The sequence below is a fragment of the Anabrus simplex genome, chromosome 3 (assembly GCF_040414725.1).
Source record: "Anabrus simplex isolate iqAnaSimp1 chromosome 3, ASM4041472v1, whole genome shotgun sequence".
Lineage (NCBI taxonomy): Eukaryota > Metazoa > Arthropoda > Insecta > Orthoptera > Tettigoniidae > Anabrus > Anabrus simplex.
Window position 1 is genome coordinate 134,540,470 of NC_090267.1, and position 27,698 is coordinate 134,568,167.

Sequence of the window (27,698 nt, forward strand, 5' to 3'; positions counted from 1 at the left end):
AGACTGGGCGGAGGAGCAGTCGATACTAACAATTTTTCAATGTGGTTTTAGAAAGTGCAGAAGGACGATAGATAGTATAATGACAGTAAAGATGATCTTGGAAAAATATTTGGTTAAAATGGGGGGTAAAGTGTATACAGCAGCTATAGATTTTGAAAAGGCGTTCGTTACGGTAAGTAGAAGAGCGTTAATATAAAAAACTAGGGAATGTGGGGGTTTCAAGGAAGATCATTAGAGCGATCCAAGCGTTATACGAGAAGATACATTGTTGTATTTGATTGGGGGGAAATTTGGTGAGTAGTCAGATGGAATGTAAGGTGGGGCTTAAGCAGGGATGCAAATTACCATCTATTTTATTTCTACTATTTATTAATGGCATCCTACAAGGTAACGGAGAAAATAACTGGGCGGTGCGGCGGTAAACGGGTTGGAGGTCCCAGGTTTAATATTTGCCGATGATGTGATTCTTCTAGCTCTAACAGGATGGGTCTACAGAAAAGTCTCAATATGGTTGAGAATAACGCAAGAAGGTGGTCCCTGAAAATTAATGGAAACAAATCGGAGGTTATGGTAGTAAGTAAGAATAAGAGGAGGAAGAATGAAATGAAATGGGTGGTTCAGGGGGAGAGGATTGAAGAGGTAAGTAAATTGGAATATCTAGGAGTGGTTATAAATAGGAGAGGAGGGTGGGAGGACCGAATTAAGAGGGCGAAATGGAAGGGGACGGCAGCTCTTTCGGTTGTCAACGCTAGAGTCCAAGTTCCCGGGTATAAAAGGTTGGTGCTAAAGACATTAGTGTTAAGCAGAGTACTGTATGGGGCGGAATTATGGAGTTTAGAGGGCAAAAGAGAAATGTTAAAGCAAATTATCTGTAGATTTAGCAAAACAGTAATGCAATTACCGCAGTGTACAGCGAATATCGGAGCGATACTAATGTGTGGGGAATATATAATAGTTGAATGCGTAAAGAGGGTACGAAACTACTGGATGCGTCTAAAAAGAGGGGAAGGGCGTTTTGTACTGCAGGCGGCGTGCCAACAACAGCTGGAAAATATGTATACGGGGTGCTGGATGACAAAAATTAAAATGTATGTAGATAGGATCGGTATGGGTTACATCTGGAAAGTAGTTTGGAATAGAAAGAGGAATAGTAGGCAGAGAGCGGTCTTAGGGCGGATTACGGATATCCAAAGGCAGCGCCGGTTGGAGGAGGGCTGAGAGAGAGGATCACGTAGTTTATTTAATAAAGTTATTCGAATCGAGCTCGATAGCTGCAGTCGCTTAAGTGCGGCCAGTATCCGGTATTCGGGATGTAGTGAGATTGAACCCCACTGTCGGCAGCCCTGAAGATGGTTTTCCGTGGTTTCCCATTTTCACACCAGGCAAATGCTGGGGCTGAACCTTAATTAAGGCCACGGCTGCTTCCTTCCCACTCCTAGCCCTTTCCTGTCCCATCGTCGCCATAAGACCTATCTGTGTCGGTGCGACGTAAAGCAACTTGTAAAAGAAAAGTTATTCGAGTTACAAGGATAAGCCTTAATAACGTAGATACAACAGAGAGAAGAGGTGTATTATGGTGGTTTTGGACCTGTATAGAAATAAGCGGTGGACAATAAGTGCAGACAAGTTACGGTGTATATTATGTGGGAATGTCCGACTCGTTGGCTGACCGGTCAGCGTACTGGCCTTCGGTTCAGAGGGTCCCGGGTTCGATTCCCGGCCGGGTCGGGGATTTTAACCTTAATTGGTTAATTCCTACGGCACGGGGGCTGGGTGTATGTGTCGTCTTCATCATCATTTCATCCTCATCATGACGCGCAGGTCGCCTACGGGTGTCAAATCAAAAGACCTGCACCTGGCGAGCCGAACATGTCCTCGGACACTCCCGGCACTAAAAGCCATACGCCATTTCATTTCATGTGGGAATGAGAATAGTGACCTACTCTTGGTAAGTGAATGCAAAACAACAGAAAATGTGAGAGTTAAACTAATGCGTGTTAGGGAGCAGGAATTGTTAAAACAGGGGGATGAGTGAAAACTGTTGTGTCGGTGATTAAGGAATGGTTTAGGGGAGGGAATTTGAATAGATATTTAAGTGCGGTAAAAAAATTACGTGTTATCAAAGTTGAAGACGAGATCGGATAAGTAATTTGAGATATATCAAAAAGAAAAGACATGGTGTGTGTAGATTTATGAGTTGTCTAATAACAGTGAGACAGTTGAACATGATCATTCAAAGTGGTAAAGTAGTGTGTACCGGGCGATTTGGCCGTGCGCGTAGAGGCGCGCGGCTGTGAGCTTGCATCCGGGAGATAGTAGGTTCGAATCCCACTATCGGCAGCCCTGAAAATGGTTTTCCGTGGTTTCCCATTTTCACACCAGGCAAATGCTGGGGCTGTACCTTAATTAAGGCCACGGCCGCTTCCTTCCAACTCCTAGGCCTTTCCTATCCCATCGTCGCCATAAGACCTGTCTGTGTCGGTGCGACGTAAAGCCCATAGCAAAAAAAAAAGTAGTGTGTTGTAACTTAGGTAGGCACAAACTCAGCTGGCTGGAGAAGCGGTGTGTTTGTGTCAGCAAACAGGGCAGTAGGATAGGTCACTATAATGAGAGAGCAGAGACAGGTCGAGCATATTGTAATATGGCTCAGTGACGGTGGCTGCTTACTCAGATGCGCGACGTGGGAGGGGGGGGGGGGAAGGGAGTAAATAGGTAGTGCTGACCCAAACAGGATGAAGGGAAGGCTATTTTATTAACCTTCCCATGGTGTGGACGGTGTGCCAATTTTTGTTTCGTATTGCCAAAAGGTATTTCGTTTCTTTTTGCCGTGTTGCCGTTTTGCCATAGCTTTATTGTATGCCGTGTTTTCATGGCTATCTGTTCTCCGATAGGAGCTTAATTTTTTGTTTTGTTTTGTTTTGTTAGTTCTGTAGTTCATTACTTCCTATATTGCTTGGGTTGGAGTGTTAATGTGTTCTCTGTAATGATCGAATGGTTTAATCACTGTAAGATCTGGAGGAATAAATAGATACATGGATAATAAAGTATTTATTGTATTTCTTTGGTATGCATTCGTCCAATACATATTTCGCTATTACACTGGTGTAGTCCTATTATGATAAGAAAAGTGACAAACTGCGATTCGGGGAATTTGTCGTGATTGCTAATTAGAGACCGGATACTGGGCACAGGTAAAATGGTATTAAAATATCTTGAAAGTAGTCACTGTAAATCTGTAAAATGATATTAAAATTATTATACTTTAATGTAATATTAATTTAAATCCTTTCAAAATGAGTATGCTGCTAGGTTAAATGTTTCTCATTTTGGGTTTTAACAAATGTATAGCAATGACTTATTCTAAGAAAACAGTACCGGTATTTATATTTGTAAAATTTACAAATGATAAATGTAAATCAAAAATTGCATACACATTTTTAGCACATAAGGGATTACAGATAGTCACCTGGCTGTCACCTTTGAATAGTAACAATGCACTCCAACCTTCACGGACAGGGTGGTCTCATTTTTGCACTGAGGATGTGTCGCGTAATTTCGAAAATTAAAATATGCATTGTAGTTGATTTCAGTGCAGTGTTAATTTCGTAAAAAAAATTGGCATTTATAGGCATTGTACGTGAAAATAGGTGAAATTGTCTATGCTGTATAGTCTAAACCTAGAAATGAACGCATATTAATTCATAGCATGGGCATTTAGCGTAACGTCCGGTCGTGTTCATCATATAAACTCGTTTTAAGAGTACTGTATTGAGGGTGGGCCCTTTTATTAGCAAAGTGTAGATGGGAGTTAGGGATTGGAATAACTTACCAAGGGAAATGTTCAATAAATTTCCAATTTCTGCACTTTGTGTATTAAATGGCTAACAACTCTTTATGATAATGTGCTATTTCCTTTCGGCCGCGCTGGTACTCGTGTAGTACTTAGCAAGTGTACTTAGCAACGAATAATTCCGAGAGAAATTTGGAAGTTGTGGTTCTCGCTTCGCCTTCTTTGACATTTAAATAATTGTTATATTTGAAGTTCATTATTCACGATGAATTCCGTCACCTATTGAAACATATGGGCAGTAATTGTCGAAGAGAATGCAGCCTATGATAATAAGAGGCATAAAATAGGGAAGCTGGTTTTTTTTTCGTCGGGCTTTACGTCGCACCGACTCAGATAGGTCTTATGGCGACGATGGGATAGGAAAGGCCTAGGAGTTGGAAGGAAGCGGTCGTGGCCTTAATTAAGGTACAGCCCCAGTATTTGCCTGGTGTGAAAATGGGAAAGCACGGAAAACCATCTTCAGGGCTGCCGACAGTGGGATTCGAACCCACAATCTCCCGGTGCAAGCTCACAGCCGCGCGCCTCTACGCACATGGCCAACTCGCCCGGTGAAGCTGTAGTTTTACATGACTATTAACATATTAACGGAACGACCAGTTTTACGTGGAACCTGTACCACAGGAACCTGACTTTTCGTTTCAAGACTCATATGTTTTAGTCCAGATTCGAACTTCATCTTTCTTATTGAGATGTCGGTGGCAGTGGCACTCTGCTATCACTCTTCCAGACGTACAGAAAAAACCGCCCATTTCTAATTATAAAGCTAAAACTTTCTTGAATATATTGGCATTGTTGTTTAAGTTCTGGAATTCCAAGTTCATTTAGATTGATGCTCCAGCGACATCTCATGTCAAATCGAAATGAAGTGTTGCAAGATATCTGTACCACTGACGAGGACGGCCAGTGAGCCTCAGCGGCGCGGCGTCTCTTCCAATCGATGGGAGACCAGACGGCGCCCTCACATTTACTACTTTCCTTTCTCTGTTGTATCCCATGTGTGATAACACCTGTTCTGTAGGATAGTGCCGTATCTTCCGTTTGCGAGTTGAGAAAAAGAACGTTCGGCCCACGGGATCAACTGAAATACAGTTTCCTCTGATATCCCTAATCTTAGGCAGCAGAGCCCGTGGTCTTCGCAACTTTGTCAGAAGGAAAGTGTCTTTAAACGAATATGATCACAGTGATGAAACCGTTAAGGCCAGTTGTCATTGTAGCGTTAAGTTGCTGACGGTTCCACAGAAATGTATCGATGGCATCGGTATGAGTGACAATCATTCTGTGATAAGAAGTTCCCCTTATGGTTACTGGAAAAGAAAGCAATCATTGGGGGCGGGGTGGGGTGGGGGGAGAATTTTTAACTAGGAGTTTTACCGAGCGATTTGGCCGTGCGGTTAGGGGCGCGAAGCTGTGAGCTTGCATTCGGGAGGAAGTTGGTTCGAACCGCACTGTATGCAGCCCTGAATATGGTTTTCCTTGGTTTACCATTTTCACACCAGGCAACTGTACCTCAATTAAGGCCTTTGCAGATTCCTTCACACCCCTGGCCCTCACCGTTTTCTCAAAGCTGCCTCGACAGCCCACACCATAAGTAATCTAAGGGAGATTGCACTGCTGTCGAACGAAATCACTCGCTGCGTCTTCATCAGACGTGCAGACGACCATCTGACTGATATAACGCAAATGCCAATGTCTTAGCTGCCAGTGCAGATGATTTCTAGCTAACTGCAGCCTCCTGCCACGATGTCCTCTGTCCAGTGCAGGTATTGGGCGGGCCTCGGGATCTTAAATTGGCTTCTCGAGGCCTGTTTCTGATTGTTTGGTCACTAGCTCATATCTTGAAGCCTGTTGCAGGTCCACCTGTAGTGCTTGTGGTGTAAGGTGGCGGTTTCGGAGAGCTTGTAGATGCACAAAACGATGCCCTAGAGTTTTTATATGGTGGCCCGTGCCGGGCTGCCTGACGATACTTTCAATCCTGCAAGCATTTCCCCTGATACCAAATCGTATTATGAGTAACCCGTAGTATTCTGGCAACGAATCTCTGCGACTAGCCTTCTTAAAGTGTTGTAAATGCATGAGCGGCTTCCTCCGTTGCCTGCTTCGGTTCACACTATCAGCCATGACCTGTAAACATTCCACTTTTTGTTTCCCATTTCCACACGAAGCAACTGCTGGGGCTATACCTTAATTACAGGCCACGGTCGCTTCCTTCCCATTCCTATCCTTTCCCATTCCGCTGTCGCCATAAGACGTGTCCGAGCGGGGGGGACCGACCACTCCACTCCACACAGACAAACCTTGCACACACCACTCTGCCGGGCTGAGTGGCTCAGACGGTTAAGGCGCTGGCCTTCTGACCCCAGCTTGGCAGGTTCGATCCTGGCTCAGTCCGGTGGTATTTGAAGGTGCTCAAATACGTCAGCCTCGTGTCGGTAGATTTACTGGCACGTAAAAGAACTCCTGCGGGACTAAATTCCGGCACCTTGGCGTCTCCGAAAACCGTAAAAGAGTCGTTAGTGGGACGTAAAACAAATAACATTATTATTATTATTATTATTATTATTATTATTATTATTATTATTACACACCACTCATACCTTTCCACTGACATCGATACATTCCAAACACGCGGACGACAGTGCAGCCCTCTGTCATGTAAACAGGACATGTTATTACTGCAAAAGTCCAATCCCCATCCCACAATACATTCGTACAATGTAGTTAGGAACATCTAAAGATGTGACCAAATGTCTCTTTTGAGCAGTGTAGTACACACGCTAATGTTAAACACAAGGCAGAAACAAAGTAACACCTATATTTTCAGAAAACCCTTTAAACCCTGTTAGTTCTGCTATTTCGTTTGAATGACGTCACACACTGTAGGTAAATTATGAAGTTTATTTTGTGTTAATTTCGTAAATCGTATAAGCATGTGTATGTGCAGCACGTATTCGCAGGCGTTTCGGTAGCGTTAGTGTAGATGTTTCCGTTCGGCGTTTAACTTAAGTAAGCCATCACTTCATCCAGCTTTGTCGTTGCCTCCGTATCATCTCCTTTTTTTGATTGTACATGTCATTTTCAGCTCCACTATCAATGTCTTCCTTATCTGCAGCTACAGATGCTGTGATAATTTCGTCATCAGTCATCATACCATAGCCACCGTCGTTGTCTGCTTGTAACCAGGCATTTATTTTACCATCGTTCGAGGACAGGGTACAGCCTGAGATATGAGGTAGGAATGTGGCACTCCCGACAACTGACCGATAACAAAGCAGACAGTAAATTTATCCCAATATTCTTCTCAATTAAAAATTGCCTAAACATCAACTTCAAAACGACTGTCATCGGGGAAAAACTACCCACATCTGGAGACAAAGTAATTTGCCGATATTTTTGTAGCGAAACGTGTTAAGATACGCACGTATTGTCTCCGCGAAATTTTCATAAAACGAGGATCTTGTTTTGCTTGATTTTGTTCAACCAAGAAACGTCCACCATAGGACCGAGAATCAATAGCTGAGTGGTTCATTAGCAGGAGAATTTCACCCTCTATACCGCGAGCGCAATTTCCCCTCAATTTTCTACACTTTCGGATACCTGTATATTTCGCACAAATAAGTTAATTCCATAGATTTATTGGCTACGATATTCGAAGTCCCTTACACGAACTATAACAGCAAAATGTCAACAGTCCTGTAGGCATAACAGGACTAGATTTTCAATGTGTCAAGTAATTGAAACATGCTACGAGAGGAATAGAGTTCTGTGTATGATTCGTAGATTAGAGAAAGCATACTGGCAGGGTACAAAGGGAAAAATATGTTGGCCCTACTGAGGGATTATGGGATTAGTGGGTAGGATATTACAGCAGATCAAAGGCATTGGGGTTGACGATCGGGCACTGGTGGGAATTGATGGTAGAGTGAGTTGGTTTTGATTTTGAATTAAACGGTAAGAGATGTGAACTACAAGAGTCCACAGAGCTGTTGTTTGTAAAATACTGGGATCATTTACTGAGAGGTATGAAATGACAGAAGGGGATTCAGTAAGATGGAAATATAATAAGCTGTTTGGCCTATGCAGTCGACGTGGTCTTAATGGCGGACTGTGTTGAAAGCCTGCAATCTAATATCTTGGAGCTTGAAACGTGGTGCAGCGATTGATATAAATATTTCCGAAGCTAAAGTGGTGTCAGTAAAGAAGAAATTAAGAGGGTCGAAAGCTGGGTAGATTCAGGATAACTGATGAATAAGTTAGAAGTTACAGAAATGAAAGTAGCGAGAATGATTGGTGGTATAAAACAGGTGGGGAAAATGGTAGGAGGGTCGGTTAGGATGAACTCGATGGATGGGGCTGTACTTATAGACCAGCTTCGATGGTGGGGTCGTTAGAGGTGAATAGTGGAGAACAGGTTGCCTCTGTCATAGAAGGTGAGATAAGCATAGTGAGACTTATGGCGATGGGTAGATACGATTTTGAATAGATGTGGAACTACAAGAGTCCACAGAGCTGGTTCCAAGTAGAGGATCGCGGAGAAGCTTAGTTAGTTAAAAGAGGCTTGCAGATTGAACGCAGAAAGGCGTAAGTTAACCGTATATATAATTAAGGGGGAGACCTAGCTCAACACGGGGAAAATAGGCCAATATTCATTCGATTGTTATATATGCTACAAACGTTGTTGACAAATGCTGCACATACCCCAGGATTGGCATGCTTAAGAGCAATCAGAAGCATCTTCAATAATGTCAAAATTCTAATTATAACATTTTAAAATAAAATGTTCAAAATTCCCTGCCTTTTTAACAATATATCACGGTTTCCTTCATAACTCTCTTACTGATTCACGGAAAATTATGATTTTTCCAGAGTTTCCTCCTATAATGTTGTACTACAATCTGTACCTCATTCAGATCAATAGGATTTAAATTCGATTTTATATAACATTTTTATTAAAAAAGCTATTAATATTTTCTGGTGCTCGGAATAAAAACGCGACAAAAAATGCAAATCACAGTATATGTTAATGATTGAGGTTCATTTTGTAGCTGGAGTTTTGATACACACTTTAAAAAAGGAAAAGTACGAAAATTCTTATAAACTTGGAATTTTTAAGGGAAACAGTGATATACTGTTAAAAAGGCAGGAAATTTTGAATATTTTATTTTAAAATATTAAAATATTAAAATTCTGACATTATTGAAGTAGCTTCTGGTTGCCAGGAAGCATGCCAATACTGGGATATATGTAGCAATTGTCAACAATTGTAGCATATTTAACACTCGAATGAATATTAACATATTTTTTCCTTTGTTAAGCTGGGTCTCCCCCCCTTAAAGGTGTGTGTTTTCTTTTTAATATCCAACAGGATTTTCCTTGACTAAGTTCTCACTCGACGAAATCAAAAGCAATAGTTTACACGAAAATCTCGCAGGAATGTTAGTTGCGTTGACTTTGATTAGTTTCTGGCGGTCTTAGACATCTTTTAATCGCGATAATTTAGCCGTCTGTCGCTCTGCGGACACAGTGTCTGTGCTGCAGTGCGTCCTTTCCGGATCGATTCTCGAGGCTGCACGGATACTTAACCCCGAAGTACCAACCTGCGGTGGTGCAGCGAGGTTAAATTTAGATTTGTGTAGAAAAAGTACATCGTCAAAAACAACTAATATGTCGGAAATGATTTGTTAACTACAAGCGATAACTTGGTCTAAAACACAGGCTCTCTTTATTTGTGTGTTAACATTTTTTTGGTCTGAATATCATTCGGATTATTTTTAATGCCTACAAACACAAAACAAATAACATGAGAGGTTGAAATGTGGTGCATTTACCACTCTGTTTCAGGCAAATTGTGGGATGGTACACTCTCTCTGCGGTCGCGGGTTATCAGATAATACTTCCAACACGTTAAGTTCACGGCGCTGACGATCAAGATACATCCAAGTCTAGTACAACCGGCAACAGCAACAAATTGTTCAGTCCTCTATTTCGTTTTTAAAAACGTCCAGATGTCGTCACTTTTCGGAATTATCCAGGGCAAATCTGTTGTTATTCACGAGATGTTTTTAAATGAGGTAAGTGTTGCTAAGAAATAACGGTCCTCTGAAAACGAAAGGATACGACGACTCCCGTTTTGCCGAGGATATACAAAACTGCAGTAAAGGTAAGCGTTGTAAGCTCAGCTTCTGAGAGTACACGCCGGTCATCGAAGATATAACAGCGAATTGTGTGTCTGCTTCGCATTCCCCACCGAAGATGTGGCTAAAACAAGAACTGCATTCGCTAGAAGAGTTCGTGAGAAAGCCCCCTGAAAGCGGTGGGGGGGATTTTTTGAAAGTAAAGCAGATGGAATAAAACATTAACTTTCTACCGATTAATATAACAAACAGTTCCTTCTCCCTGAATGTGCCAATATGCCAGAATATTAAGTCGACTTCAGTCCAATTTCGAAATCAAATAATAATACTATTTGCTTTACGTCCAACCAACTACTTTTACGGTTTTCGAAGGCGTCATTTCGAAATGTGTTGTTGAGTTAGCAGACAAAACAGTTGACACAAAGAAACATAAAGTTCTACACAATGTGTTTTTTGTTTATCCTCTTCTCTGCCCTATGTAGGCCTAAGCTACTTCAAGACTTGTCAAGTTTCACCACAGAGAGTGAGTGCTCTTGAAACATGGCACCGTGGACTCCAAAAATATAAAGTATATACAGTATTTATACACTGACTGAGCAAATGCCATGGGATAGCGGAGCACTGATGCGCAGGTGTGTTGTCTGCGCACCACACAACCCCCTGTGCCAGCAGCAGTTGTATAGGAGACCTTGTAAGCAGTGGCTGTGCATGTAACAGGTGTAAGATGGAACGTCGTCGTGAGCTGACACCGTTCGAATGGGGGTATGGTGGTCGGTGCCCGACGGATGGGAAGTGCGATTTCGGAAGTGGTGCGGGAATTCGGCTTCACACGATCAACCGTGCCCAGGGTGTATCGTGAATGGTTGAATGCGGGTGTCACCGTCCACAACAGACGAACGACCGACCGTCCAGCCACCCTCGATGACCGTGACCGGCGACGTCTGAGACGGATTGCCAGTAGTGGCAGACGGGCAACCGTGCAACAAATCACGGCTCAATTCAACACAGGCCGTGCTAGACACGTCTCCCAGTGGACAATCCGTAGGAACATGGGTTCTATGGGGTATGGGAGCCGGCGCCGCCCTCGGGTGCCACTGTTAACCCAACGTCATCGGGCACAACGACGCGCATTTGTCGCCAGTCACGAGGGATGGGCACTGGAACAATGACGTAACGTGATATGGTCGGACGAATCACGATTTCAACAACACCATGCCGATGGGAGGCACCGTGTATGGCGCAGACCACATGAAGCGATGGATCCCGCCTGCCTCGAAGGTGTGGTCCAGGGCGCTGGTGTCTCTGTTATGGTCTGGGGTGCATTTTCCTGGTATGGAATGGGCCCCCTAGTTGTTCTGGAGGAGACTTTGAATGGTACGCGGTATGTTGAGCTGCTCGGAGACCATCTCCACCCACTTTTGGCCTTCCAGCGCCCAGACGGTTCTGCGGTGTTTCAAGATGATAACGCGCCGCCACATCGCTCCCACGTCGCCTGGGAATGGTTCCAGGAACATGCAGTGGAGGTCCAACGACTGCCATTAAACCCTGTCGAGCATATCTGGGATGTCCTGGAATGCAGGCTCCGTGCCATGGATCCTGCACCCCCGAACAGACCAGCATTGGCGGCTGCTCTGCAAACGATTTGGTGTCAGCTGCGTCCAGAGGACTACCAGGGACTTGTCGACTCATTTCCACGGCGTCTCGCTGCAGTTCGCAGGGACAGAGGAGGCACCACACGCTATTAGGTGACTATCCCATGACATTTGCTAAGTCAGTGTACATCGTATAGCATGTTGAATCGCAGGTGTTGGTGGAGGCGATGATTTGTTTTAAGAGGAAGTACAGCTAGGCAACTATCCTCCATCTTGAGTTACAGCACATGCGCGAAAATTGTCTAGATACTGTGAATGTACACCGATGAGTCATTACAATGTGACCGCCGACCTAAAACGATGTAGGGTCACCTTTTACCCACAGAACCGCGGCCCCTCGGCGAAGCGTAGATTCAACGAGCGTACTGGCCTTCGGTTCAGACGGGCTGAGGTTCGATTCGCGGCCGGGCCATGGATTTTAATCGCATGCACTTAATTCCTGTAGCTCGGTGGCCGAATGCTTGTGTTCGGCTTAATGAACATCTTCATATACTGTACATACAACATAACACACCAACGCGACAAACCACACCAGAAACGCGCAATAAAGAATACATCCTCCACACAGTCTTGGTATCAGGAAAGGCATCCGGCCATAAAACAGGGCTAAATCTATTGAAAACCCGGCCCCAGCTAAATAGGAAAAGCGAAGAAGAAGAAGAAGAAGAAGTAGAGGTGGTGGTGTTAAACGTCCATTCAATAGGGCATCAAGTAACCGAAATGATTCGTTGTTCCTCGGCGATGTTGACACTTTCATAGCTACTATAAAGGAAAGTACCTAATAGACCCGAGTGGCTTAACGAAATTTACAGTAATCGACCCAGCACAGGGCTTTCCTATTATTATTATTATTATTATTATTATTATTATTATTATTATTATTATTATTATATTTACGAATACACCCATTAGGACTACGCAAAGTACTTAAGAGGCGTACATTTGCCTTCATTCTTTTACTGTGTGCTTCCTTTCTGTCTTCAGACCAGGTTGGTTTTTCCTCTTGGTCAACTTGCTGTTTGTGAATTTTGAATCTGAAGGATCTGGACACCTTCTGGTGTAATTCCTGCCTGTTTCAAATCAATTTCGATTTCGCCAATCTATTTCATTGTGCCTGTTTTGGCTGAACTCCTGTTTTCTTAGAATTCAACTATTTGTTTTGTAAGTCTGTTTGGGCGCATTCTTTTAATATGCCTATGTTCATAGAATCTTAACCTACGCTTTCTAATGTTATGTGAATATTCGTGTATTGTTTGATTTCCTGTCTGCATCTGAATCTGTATTGCCCGTTGCGAGTTTTGGGCCTAGAATTTCTTATGGTTTTGCGTTCCTTTTTCTCGTTTTTTTTAATATCTGCTTTCCTATTCAGAATTAGCGTTTCTGACCCATAAAGATATTGGTTTAATTATTTTATTGTAATGTCTAGTTTTGTGTGCTTGGAGATACATTTTTTGTTGTAGATATTTTGGGTTGATCGGTATGCAATTTCCATCTTTTGGCATCTAATTGAATTGGCTTTTGTTTCGAATCAATTTTCATGAATTGTTTAACCAAGATACTTAAATTGTGATACTAGTTTTATTTTGGGGGGTCGAAGGGGTAGTATGTGGTCCTGTGGGTGCACTTCTTGCTGATGGGAGTGCATTAACAAAACACAGGAAATGCCATTTATTCCTACCAAGTCCGATGCATGCACGTCCACGCCGTTGCCTCTGGGCAACGGGTACATTCTTCAAGGTACACGACTAAGTCATGTAAGGGCAGAAAGCGAGTTCTCGACGCTTAAATGGGGACCAATCAACTAAGCGAGACAACCCTAACAGAAAACATCGGTCCTCCAGGATTGCTGGGGGTTGGAGCTAGGTTAACAACCTCGCTCCGGAAAACAAAACTGCTGCGAATCCCCAGAAATACCTCGGAATGGTGGATTTAATAGACGACGAGCTAAGCTAAAGGCAATGGACTACGCAATCGATACATGGAATGTACGCACCCTTCTACGAGCCGGAGCATTGAAAGTATTGGCACAGAAACTAGAAGTCAACAAAGTGGACATAGCAGCCATACAAGAAACTAGATGGTCAGGAAGAGATGAGATTTGGGACACCAAAACCCACACAATGTTTAGTAGTGGGAAGTCAAGGAATGCACAAGAAGGAGGAGTAGCATTTATAGTACGAAAACAAGCCAAAGGTGAGGTACTACAGTTTTCGGCAGTAAATGAAAGATTGGCAACACTGCGTGTTCAAATGCTATTCTATAATTTAATAATCGTAAATGTATATGCACCAACGGAAGACAAGGAACAGATAGTTAAGGATCAGTAATCTATGCTGAACTGGAACGATTGCTAGATTCAATCCCATCAAACGATGCTAAGATGATAATAGGAGACCTAAATGCACAAATTGGGAAAGAGGAGATATATCAAGGAATAATAAGGATCCATAGTTTACACAACAACACTAATGATAATGGACAGAGATTGCTTGATCTTGCTACCAGCAGAAACATGAAAGTGATGTCAACTTGTTTACCTCATAAAGAGATACACAAGCAAACATGGATATCGCCGGATGGAAAGACCTGTAATCAAATAGATCATGTAGTGATGGAGAAAAGATGGGTATTCAATATCATGGATGTCAGATCATTCAGAGGAACAAGTTGTGGCTCCGACCACTTTCTAGTTAAGGCAATCTTAAGGTGCCGCATTATGAAAACAAGGAAGGAAGGAGTGAGTAGGATAGAAAAGTACAATACTAGTGAACTGAAGACAAACAAGCAACGGTCGAGACCAAGTGGATTGCTCTGAAGGAAAGCGTTAAGACCGTGGCAAAGGACACACTAGACATTGTACCCAAAAGGAACACACAGGAATGGTTTGATGAGGAATGCCAAAAAGCCATAGAAGAAAGAGATAAGGCATATAAAGCATACCTAGAGAGACCAACAAGGGTGAAAAACAAGAGGTTGAAACCAGAATAAAGAAGTAAGGAATGTATGTCGAAGGAAGAAGAGAACAACATTAAATAAAATGACTAGAATAGTGGAAGAATTTAAAGATAATAGCTACATGGCTTACAGAGAAGTTAAGTGAAAGAAGGATTCAAGGCAAGAACAAACATGTGCAAGGACAGAAATGGACAGCTTTTGGGAAAGAAGGGATCCAAGATAGATGGAAGGAATATTTCCAACACCTCCTGAACCCAGTAGAAATGGAAGGGAAAACACCAACTACCTCAAGGAATAACGCTGAGACAAATGAATCGGAAGTCACAGCACTATCTATGCAAGAAGTGATAGAAGCCATACAGCAACTGAAAAACAATAAAGCACCAGGTATCGATAGAATCCCTGCAGAGTTGTGGAAATACGGAGGAACCACACTACAAGAAGCTATATGTGATCTAATTGTGAGTGTGTGGAATACAGAAGAAATGCCTGAAGACTGGCGCAAAGGCATCATATGCCAATATACAAGAAAGGGGATAAGTTCGTATGTAGTAATTATAGAGGGATCACACTGCTGTGTACAGTATATAAGCTGTTCACCTCCATCCTGATAAAGAGACTAGAGCCCCTGGCGGAAGAAATGCTAGGAGAAATAAATTCTAGGAGAATACCAGGCAGGGTTCTGGAAGGGAAGATCCACTATTGTTCAGATATTCACTGTGAAACAAGTGATGGAGAAGTGTTCGGAACGGGTCATAGATGTGGTACAGATGTTTATCGACTTTCAACAAGCGTACGACTCTGTTGACAGGGATAAATTAATGGAGATATAAAGAGAGTTCAAGATACCAGAAAAGCTGGTGCGACTGGTGGAATTAACTATGAGAAATACGATGGTGGGAGTGAAAATTCAGACTGAAATAGGCAGCTTCTTCGAAGTGAATCAGGGATTGAAGCAAGGAGATGGCTTAGCACCAATTCTGTTTAACCTGGCACTAGAATCAGTGATTAGAAAGTTAAGGGTGGACACCAGGGGAACACTTCTATACAACACAGCTCAACTAGTTGGATATCCTGATGACATTTATTTGATGGCAAGAACAACAAGGATAGTTAAAGAAGCATTCGAACACTTGAGTAGAGAAGGCAGAGAGATTGGACTTGAGATCAATGAACAAAATTCGAAGGTAATGGTGCAGGCTCTGAGAAGGAAGTATACAAATGACCAACTTGTCCCTGAAGGATCCAAAGTGGAGGTGGTGGATGAATTTAAATATCTTGGTGTACATCTAACCAACAAGAATGAGGAAATGGTAGAAATACAGGCAAGAATTCGAGCTGCCAACAGAGCATACTTCGCAGTACTACCTCTTTTCAGAAGTAGAGTTATAAACCAGAGTCTAAAAGTTATGCTATACAAAACCCTCATTCGCAGTGTAGTGATGTATGGAAGTAATATGTGGACCCTCCCAAAAAAAGCCATGGAGAAGATAGATTCCTTCGAAAGGAAAATCCTGGGGATAATTTATGGACGCATATGCGTACAAGGGGAATGGAGAATTAGATATAACAATGAACTATATTCCCTGTATGGGGATAAAGAACAAATCATGTACATACAAATAAAGACAATGTTTGATGCAATTTTGGAGAGGAAATGCGAACTTATTCAGGAGGAAGAAGCTGTTTTCGTTGATTTGGAAGACGAAGATGGTGTTGAGGAGGGGACAACAGCATGCCGTTCGAATGAAGAGACTTAAATGGGCACGTCATCTAATTAGGATGGAAGAACACCGAATCCCAAAGAAGGTATTCTTAGGAGACTTTGGAGGAGGAAGTGTGGGCAGGCCACGTAACAGATGGGAAGATGGTGTACATCAGGACGCAGCACGCATCCTCAAGATCCGGAATTGGAGGGTGGCTGCACGAGATCGACAAGTTTGGCGGAGAGCAACTGGGGAGGCATGACCCGAAAACGGGCCGTCGCGCCATAGGAGGAGGAATTTTATTTTGCCATATTTTGTCTCCATGAATTTCGGTGCTAGTTTGTTGCAGGTCATGTATTCTGTCTTTTCAAAGATATCTGAAGGCCGACTTTTAGCGCAATTTCTTTCAAGAGTTCAGTATGATTTTGGGCTGTTGAAATGTGCCTGGTTAAAGATTGTTAGGTCGTGTGCAAATACTAGACAATCTATCGCTAAATTTCCTCTGCCTAAAGTGATTGGTTGGTGATTTTTGAGACTAATTTCTGTCTGCGCCATTCTTGTATCGCTTTTTCAAGGACACAGTTGAAGGGTAAAGACGAGAGTCTATCTCCTTGTCTTATTCCCCTAGATTTTCCTCCATGAATTTAATGTTGGACTTCGTATCTGTCAGTGTCTGTTTTATGATTGCAAGTGTTTGATGTCTAAACCCTTTTCTTTCAATATTTGGAAGATTAATTCGCGATCAACTGAATCATAGGCTTTTTAGAAATCAACAAATGTGCAGAGTAAATTTTTGCTACAAATTCGCTGATGTCTTAGATTTAAGATTTGCTCTGGACACGATCGGCCTGGTCTGAATCCTGCCTGATATTCTATTTGTGGTTCTAGTTGTTGTTGTTGTTGTTGTAATATGTTGAGAAGACACTATGGGAATTTTGTATGCAACTGATACTAGTGAGATTCCTCTGTAGTTGCTTACATCTGTTCTGTCTCACTTCTTGTGTAGTGGGTGAATTAATGCATTTTTCCAGTCTTCTGGGATTTCTTCTGTTTGTCTTGCATAATTTTTGTGATTTCTTTTATGCTGTTTGGGCCTGCTAATTTGAGGACCTCCGCTGATTTCATCTTCACCCGATGCTTTATTGTATTTAAGTTATTATTATTATTATTATTATTATTATTATTATTATTATTATTATTATTATTATTATTATTATTATTACCTGTGGCTATTACCGCCGGATTCAGCCCGTGTAAGGCGGACCTTCTGATGAGGGTGGACGGCGTTTTGCGACATCTTACGAGGGAACGGTACGAAGTCGGAGAATTTCGATTTGATTTTTACAAATTCGTGAAGGTCTTTTTAAGCTGAGCTCCAAGTTGGCAGTGCGCGCCCTGGATTGTACAGTAGGCTACATGCCGGCACATGTATGCGCTCACAGCCAGCGGCTGTCTTGCCTCGCCTTCCCTCTCCACTCGTTCGGTTCTCTACTATCTTTCACCACATACGGCTGCCTACAGTTGTGTATATGGGACGGCGAGTCCTATTCTGTACGATCAAGTTCTCGACTGATGGCTATTCCACATACAGGCGATCGCATTAGATTCTTTGGTTTGTTATGAGCGCTTGCAGCATTATTGCAGCTCTTATTAATGCCTACGGTGTTAATATTTAGGAAGCTACCGAGCTTTCTGATAAAGAACAAATAATGTACATACAAATGAAGACAATGTTTGATGCAATTTTGGAGGGAAAATGCGAACTTATTCAGGAGGAAGAAGCTGTTTTCGTTGATTCGGAAGACGAAGATGGTGTTGAGGAGGGGACAACATCACCGGAGAAACGCGAACACAGAGATAAGTTTAACGAAGATAACATATCTTGAGAGGGCTGAGGAAGACTGTAAGTCAGTGGAAGGTTATGATTCCGAATCATTGTTGAACATGTATCAAAAAATAAAGGAACGAGGCCCTATGTACGCTGAACGGAAGTATAAGAAGACTCGGAAACAAATTTATGGAATCGTCAACCACGTTGAATACAGTAGAGAAATTATGAAATGTGCAATGGTTCGAGGAAACAAGAGTTCACGAAGGCAAGGATGCGTTATGTATATGTCACAAAATCGGACACTGAACGTTGGATTTCTGAGGGTAAAGAGTTGTATTGCCCAAACACTTTCTTCAGAGCGACTCCTATTTAACAAACCTTAAAAGACATTTGAAAATTCGGTTCCGAAAAGTAACCACACTAGTCAGTAAAACGTTTAAAACAGACGAAGAAGTACGACATGAAGTGGGTAAAAAGTTTGTAACATTCATCAATGAATTGTAAGAAGAGAAAGAGATCCCGGATGTCAATATCTGGAATTCGGACCAGTCCCGATTCGTGTACAACATGGCAACAAAGATTTTCGTGGTGTGAAAGACGTCTTCGCTACATTTGTTCGCCGAAATAGTTTTACGCACTCACACAGTGCAGTATCACATTTCCAAAGCCGAACAAATGGGACATTTGTTCTTGATCGTTTTCAAAGAAATTAATGGAAAGTTTGGACCTAGGGTTCAAGAAATTATCAAAGCCTACATGAATGCCTTTCAATATGTTGCTATTGATTGTTCATCTTCCGGGAAAATGGAGAAAGGGCATGCACGTGACTAGTTCTAAACAGTTTTCCATCCGCAATTACAGGAAGACGGAAGAAATCTTCTCGTAGATTCATTCAGTGGCCAGGGCAAAAATACACAACTTGAATCTCTGACGAACAAACATATACAAATGCCGAAAGGAACTACGTATCTTTACCAGCCGTGTGATCTTGGACTCTTCCGACCACTAAAATGAGTCCGTCGAATGGAAAACATTTGCCGAGAAGGGAATTTACACGGCCAGTCAAAATTAAAACCCAAAAACAGACTTTTCATTATAACTAGTCAAATGCTAGCGCATACCAACTACAAGCCGATTCTTTTGTACCATTGCTAAAATATGCTTGGAAAGCGGATGATTATCCCATTACTGACAATATACCACAATTTTATGCTGTCTTGCAAACAAATTTTCATGACTTGACTGATAAAACGTATGCTGGAAATGATTGTACCAATTTTTCGTTGATAAGATGCGCGCATTGTTTTCTTGTGTTTTTTATTCACATTTTATATTAGATTTTCACTATCATGCCATAAACAATGAACCAATGCCGGACTGTGTTAGAATAAAATCAATTCTTGAACACTTTGAATGTCATGATGATGCAGAAGATATTTGATTATGTATTATGTGTATGTTAACTAGGGATTTGAAAACCATGTTTATTGTTCATTTTTCACCGGGCGAGTTGGCCGTGCGCGTAGAGGCGCGCGGCTGTGAGCTTGCATCCGGGAGATAGTAGGTTCGAATCCCACTATCGGCAGTCCTGAAGATGGTTTTCCGTGGTTTCCCATTTTCACACCAGGCAAATGCTGGGGCTGTACCTTAATTAAGGCCACGGCCGCTTCCTTCCAACTCCTAGGCCTTTCCTATCCCATCGTCGCCATAAGACCTATCTGTGTCGGTGCGACGTAAAGCCCCTAGCAAAAAATATATATATATATATATTGTTTATTTATTCCATAATGAATTCATATCTGTAAATAAAATATCCCAACGAACGTCAGTCTTAACTCGCCATCCCGTGTACACAGCTGTAGGCAGTCGTATGTGATGGGGAATAGTGGTGATCCGAACGAGTGGAGAGGGAAGGTGAGGCTGTGAGCGCTGACGTGTGCCGTCCTCTACTGTACAATTCAGGGTGCGCACTGCCAACTTGGAGCTCCCAAAGGCCCCCTTAAAATGGACCAGCGAAAAATTAGACCTTCACTACCTGTTTCAGCTTAAAAAGACCTTCACGAATATGTAAAAATCAAATCGAAATTCGCCGTCCGACTTCGTGCCGTTCCCTCGTAAGTCAAGTCCTGATGAAGTGTTGAAAAGTTCTTTGACGAAGCCCATGAACTTGATGAGTTAAATGCTTCATATTTGGATAACTTAAGTTCGCAATATCAATAATAAAACTAATAATACTAAAGTTCTGTAGATGGAACGCTGCTGGATATCCTCGTGCTGTTTTTCTACCTTCGCCATGTACGGAACAGCATGAAAAACATCGTCATGCTGCATTCCACAAGACTATAATAGTGGCATTACATTATTAAAAAAAGAGATTAACACTTGCGGTATGATCAACTTTATCTAGGATATCAGACGTCAGGGAATTTTTTTTAATTTCGTGTGGCTATTTCTAGCCGAGTGCAGCCCTTGTAAGGCAGACCCTCCGATGAGGGTGGGCGGCATCTGCCATACGTAAGTAACTGCGTGTTGTTGTGGTGGAGGATAGTGTTATGTGTGGTGTGTGAATTGCAGGGATGTTGGGGACAGCACAAACACCCAGCCCTCGGGCCTTTGGAATTAACCAATGAAGGTTAAAATCCCCGACCCGGCCGGGAATCGAACCCGGGACCCCCTAAACCGAAGGCCAGTACGCTGCCCATTCAGCCAACGAGTCGGACGCCAGGGAAATGTTATTGCCCAAAGTAGTCGGTAGATTTCAAGTTTGCTAACTATCACACTTGCTACATGCGTACTCTTGATGTCTGTGACTTCATCGGTAATTTCACTTACTGTGTTTGCCATATTATCTCCCATTCTATTTACATCTTCACGATAATACACGTATAGGGATTGATTTTTTATTTTATGTTTACTCTCTCTCTGTATTAGACAATTGTGTATGTCTGCAGGACACATTTTAAATGTGTGTTGGCCAACATTTTGAACGCAAATTTTTTACTGGTCATCGTTTTATACAAATCTTTGGTACAATCCATTGTGCTATCGCTGATGAGATTTTCATGGAGGACTCATTTTCATCCGAAAATACATGTAGTATTGGTAACATGTTTCTTGGTACGGCAGTATTAGTCTCTGAACATTTTTTTTTTTTTATATTTCAGTTTTGACATACTAGTCTTCCGTGTACTTTTCATTCCTTTACAACTGAAAGTGTCAACACAGATTTACTATTCCTACAAATACATCATGGTTCTATGTTTGGTACTTCTTGTTTTTGGCATTGCAGTTACAATGGTTGTCTTGCTATACGGAATTCGTACTCTCAGTGTTCAGCTTTGAGCGACCGGTTTCCTACAGAGGCTAATTTTCTTCGAGCACAGTGCCTATGACGTACGCCTGCTCTGTTGCAGCGTATGGTCGACACATGTAGCCCTTGAAAAACATATAAACAGTACTATTTCTGTACTTTTTGTTGTTTGCTGTCTGCTGGTTAGTGTCCGCAATAGTAAAGCTTTTACCGAGAAGAAGTGAAGAATACGAACGATAACTTCAGTTGATATATGGTTATTTTTGTCTTCCAGTCTCCTGCTGTGGCGGTTGAAAGACAGGCCTTTACTTTCAAGTATATGCATGCAACTTTACTTTCATTGCCCGCAGTGCGTTTTTTAAAAGTGTTGTATTCCCATGGTGTCTGCATTCCACAATTTTCAATTCACTAGGGGCCGATGACCTAGCTGTTAGGCCCCTTTAAACAACAAACATCATAATCATCATCATTATTTTTAATTCACATTTATTTAATGCGATTGTTTTTCTTCGTGAGTGGTGTTCATTAGTTACGAAGCAAATACGGACGTTTTGTTACATTAGTTACAGCGGTTTTTTCTGGAGTATTTACGTCGACTTCCTTGACTGGATACACAAATTTTTTTATTCACACGAATGTTTCTCGGAATCTTGTTCATAGTTTCTAATGCAATTCCGATTGAAGTCGCATTCTTTTAAAACTACTAACACTTGAATACGCGAATGACTGTAATTTCTATCCGTTTTTTTTTTTTCATTATAAAAACGTAGGCCATATCTCCCCTGAAGTATGAACACTAGAATGAGTTAAACCCGATAGCAGTTACAAGATTAAACAAATTGCTAGGAAACTGATGTTATGCAAGAATATTAAGCTTTGAACGACCGGTTTCCTACAGAGGCTAATTTTCTTCGAGCACAGTACCTGTGACGTACGCCTGCTGAATTGCAGCGTATGGCAATTGCAGTTTATGGTACGTTCTGCTTGTGACTTTCTTCTTGTTGTATAGATTTACATCAGTGCGTTTTATTGTTGATACAGAACAAGCCTTAAAGTACCAATGCTGTACTGAGTGTTCTCACTGCGGTTGGGTGTGTTGTTGAACGTCACATTAGGACACACATTTTTTGTACGACCGAGGTATGGAAAAGGGGTAGAACTGGGAAAGTAGTGACTGTGGCTTTAATTAGGATTTTTACGAAAGTACATAAAAGCACGGAAAACCATCATCAAGGCTGCGACGTTTACGATTTTCGGAGACGCCGCGATGCCGAAATTTTGTCGCGCAGTTCATTTACGTGCCAGAAAATCTACCGACACGAGGCTTATTTGAACACCTTCAAATACCATCGGACCGAGCTAGGATCGAACCTGTCAAGTTGGGGTCAGAAGGCTAGCGTCTCAACCGGCACGGCCGCAAGCTTATAGTTACGCGTTTCATACCATCGACGTAGAGGCGTACTATAGAAAGGGTGCCAAGCCTATCAGCTGATCGGTTGGGGGTCTTTAAGCGAATGTTATGAGCTGTACTTGTGGATGTAATATATAGTGATTTGAGACCATTCTTTGGATAATCGTAGCTGTTGAAAGACTGGTCTTCATTTTTAAGTGTATATTGCATATCTGTCCTCTAAACTTATTACATAAGGAGGATTTCCATAAACCACTCTTGAGATAATGGGACCTCATAGTTTAGATTAGGTATGCTCTTTTCACGTGGCGAGTAATGTGAATTCGGGGGACGTAATGCTTCTCCTGGAATTTAACTGTTACCATAAAGCACGTTTTTGTGGAACTACACTGACTGAGCAAATGTCATGGGATAGCGGAGCTCTGATGCGCAGGCGTGTTGTCTGCGCACCACACGCCCCCTGTGCCAGCGGCAGTTGTGTAGCAGACCTCGTGAACAGTGGCTGTGCGTGTGCCAGGTGTAACATGGAACGTCGTCGTGAGCTGACACCGTTCGAAAGGGGTATGGTGGTCGGTGCCCGACGGATGGATTGTGCGATTTCGGAAGTGGTGCGGGAATTCGGCTTCACACGATCAAACATGTCCAGGGTATATCGTGAATGGTTGAATGCAGGTGTCACCGTCCACAACAGACGAACGACCGGCCGTCCAGCCACCCTCGACGACCGTGACCGGCGACGTCTGAGACGGATTGTCAGTAGTGACAGACGGGCAACCGTGCGACAAATTACGGCTCAATTCAACACAGGCCGTGTTAGATACGTCTCCCAGTGGACAAGCCGTAGGAACATGGGTTCTATGGGGTAGGGCCTATGGGAGCCGGCGCCGCACTCGGGTGCCACTGTTAACCCAACCTCATCGGGCACAACGACGCGCATGGATGGACACTGGAACAATGACGTAACGTGATATGATCGGACGAATCACTATTTCAACTGCACCATGCCGATGGGAAGCACCGTGTATGGCGCAGACCACATGAAGCGATGAATCCCGCCTGCCTCGATGGTGTGGTCCAGGGCGTTGGTGTCTCTGTTATGGTCTGGGGTGCATTTTCCTGGTATGGAATGGGCCCCCTAGTTGTTCTGGAAGAGACTTTGAATGGTGCGCGGCATGTTGAGCTGCTCGGAGACAATCTCCACCCATTTTTGGCCTTCCAGCGCCCAGACGGTTCTGCGGTGTTTCAAGATGATAACGCGCCTCCACATCGCTCCCATGTCGCCCGGGAATGGTTCCAGGAACATGCAGTGGAGGTTCAACGACTGCCGTGGCCACCCGGGAGCTCCGATATGAACCCTATCGAGCATATCTGGGATGTCCTGGAACGCAGGCTCCGTGCCATGGATCCTGCACCCACGAACAGACCAGCATTGGCGACCGCTCTGCAAACGATTTGGTGTCAGCTGCGTCCAGAGGACTACCAGGGACTTATCGACTCACTTCCACGGCGTCTCATTGCAGTTCGCAGGGCCAGAGGAGGCCCCACACGCTATTAGGTGACATTTGCTAAGTCAGTGTATAATGTGTTTTGAATTTAAATACACTGTGACAATGCAAACAAATGGTGTGCATCACGACGAAAATACAACTGTACAAGTGGCTAAACACCAATATTCTCATTTCCTTCGAACGAAGGCAGGAGCCATTTATGGAAGACGAAAATTCTAACCGAAAATATAACTCTTACAAAGAATATACACTGACTGACAGTGACAATGCAACACCAAGGAGGAGTGGTTCGAAAGGGATGAAAGTTGGGGAAAAAACAGAGACGGCACGGATGAATAATTGATGTTTATTTCAAACCGATATGCAGGTTACACAATGCGCACGGCATCGACTCAGTAGGATGTAGGACCACCGCGAGCGGCGATGCACGCAGAAACACGTCGAGGTACAGAGTCAATAAGAGTGCGGATGGTGTCCTGCGGGATGGTTCTCCATTCTCTGTCAACCATTTGCCACAGTTGGTCGTCCGTATGAGGCTGGGGCAGAGTTTGCAAACGGCGGGCAATGAGATCCCACACGTGTTCGATTGGTGAGAGATCCGGATAGTACGCTGGCCACGGAAGCATCTGTACACCTCGTAGAGCCTGTTGGGAGATGCGAGCAGTGTGTGGGCGGGCATTATCCTGCTGAAACAGAGCATTGGGCAGCCCCTGAAGGTACGGGAGTGCCACCGGCCGCAGCACATGCTGCACGTAGCGGTGGGCATTTAACGTGCCTTGAATACGCACTAGAGGTGACGTGTAATCATACGCAATAGCGCCCCAAACCATGATACCGCGTTGTCTAGCGGTAGGGCGCTCCACAGTTACTGCCGGATTTGACCTTTCTCCACGCCGACGCCACACTCGTCTGCGGTGACTATCACTGACAGAACAGAAGCGTGACTCATCGGAGAACACGACGTTCCGCCATTCCCTCATCCAAGTCGCTCTAGCCCGGCACCATGCCAGGCGTGCACGTCTATGCTGTGGAGTCAATGGTAGTCTTCTGAGCGGACGCCGGGAGTGCAGGCCTCCTTCAACCAATCGACGGGAAATTGTTCTGGTCGATATTGGAACAGCCAGGGTGTCTTGCACATGCTGAAGAATGGCGGTTGACATGGCGTGCGGGGCTGCCACCGCTTGGCGGCGGATGCGCCGATCCTCGCGTGCTGACGTCACTCGGGGTGCGCCTGGACCCCTCGCACGTGCCACATGCCACATGTCCCTGCGCCAACCATCTTCGCCACAGGCGCTGCACCGTGGACACATCCCTATGGGTATCGGCTGCGATTTGACGAAGCGACCAACCTGCCCTTCTCAGCCCGATCACCATACCCCTCGTAAAGTCGTCTGTCTGCTGGAAATGCCTCCGTTGACGGCGGCCTGGCATTCTTAGCTATACACGTGTCCTGTGGCACACGACAACACGTTCTACAATGACTGTCGGCTGAGAAATCACGGTACGAAGTTAGCCATTCGCCAACGCCGTGTCCCATTTATCATTCGCTACGTGCGCAGCACAGCGGCGCATTTCACATCATGAGCATACCTCAGTGACGTCAGTCTACCCTGCAATTGGCATAAAGTTCTGACCACTCCTTCTTGGTGTTGCATTTGCTCTGTCAGTCAGTGTATGTATCACTCGTTTTCCCGAGTTTATGGCAAGTTCTGCTTGTGACTTTCTTCTTGTTGTATGCCTATAGATGTACAGCAGTGCGTTTTATTGTTGATACAGAACAAGCCTTAAAGTACCAAATGAACCTACGTGTACGTTTTTTCTTGGATTAGGTAATATTGAGAACGTCTTTCCTTTTCCCCAAAAATGAATGCGAAGTAAAATCAAAACCCAGTCTAAAAATGTAGAATTAAATGCAGTTTAAAATACCAACCTGCTATAAAATTTTGACATTATTATACATACACTTTAAAATTGTAAATTTAACTATTGTTAGTAGAAAATATTTAGGTGTTACAAACAGTGCAAATTAATTCGTTGCTAATTTCCGTGAATGTGGGAAGCAACTAAGATAACATTATTATTTCTGAAAACATGGGCAATTCCAATAAAAAATAAAAACAACGTACAAATGTTAGTTTTGGAAGTGCTTGGAGTGGGATATCTTTGAAGGATAGTGTCAGAAGTTTCATAAAAGAAACATGGGAAAGTTGCTGTATTCATGGCCATGTGGAAGTATGGTGGTAAAGGCTTACTATTTTGTATTTTTGTAATTCCGTTATCTCCTTATTATTACTGCTCAATAATTAAGATTTGTTAGGTTCATAGGCGAGTAAAACCATCATTATGCTTATGCTTTGGCCACTTTGATCACAATTTAAGCCTACTACTTCTAAATTTACATTGACCTAATTTACGAGATATCAGACGATTATAGGTGTTGATGATCTCGCCTGTTATATACTATACGTCGGGCTGAGTGGCTCAGACGGTTGAAACGCTGGCCTTCTGACCCCAACCCGGCAGATTCGATCCTGGCTCAGTCAGGTGGTATTTAAAGGTGCTCAAATACGTCATTCTCGTGTCGGTAGATTTACTGGCACGTAAAAGAATTTCTGCGGGACTAAATTCCGAAATCTAGACATCTCCCAAAACCGTAAAAGTAGTTCGTTTGGCGTAAAGCTATTATTATTATTATTATTATTATTATTATTATTATTATTATTATTATTATTATTATTACCGGTTACATTAATGCAATATTTCGGAATATTTCTTAACTACAAGGCATAATCGTATAATGTGCCTGCAATTTACGGGTAGGACGGAGAAAACTGTTCAACCCTTGGCGTGATGTCATCGGAGCTACAGTACGTCCTGAGTGATATCTTGAGGCGGGTAGCTAACTCACTCGATGCTCTGCGCTTCTGTATAGAGGGTTGCAGAAGTGGAAGGGGTTCTAAATTAAGGCGTACCCCTCAAGTTGTAAATATTATTCTACGGAACCGTAACGTGCGGACGATGACTGCGGCTATTTATTGAATCAGACCGTAATCCCACCTAGAACTGCATAAAAATCCTGTCCGTTCACACATCATTATTAGTGAACACTGGATTTTCTCGATCTTCTTGGTACGCCGCACAAACAGGCCAAACCTGTTTTGACTGGGAGATTTGGCCGTGCGATTAGTGGCACGCAACTGTGAGCATGCATTCGGTTCGAACACCACTGTCGGCAGCCCTGAAGATGGTTTTCTGTGGTTTTCCATTTTCACAACAGACACTGTACCTTAATTAAGGCCACGGTCGCTTCCTTCATACTCGTAGGCCTTTTCTTATCCCATAGT

At 43.1% G+C, this 27,698-nt stretch overlaps 1 protein-coding gene across 6 annotated transcripts in view; it reads left to right on the plus strand.

The window, feature by feature from the left end:
- Unc-115a (Uncoordinated 115a) overlaps positions 1 to 27,698 on the plus strand; it is a 475,062-nt gene that overhangs the window by 161,978 nt on the left and 285,386 nt on the right. The gene's annotated exons all lie outside the window — the stretch shown is intronic.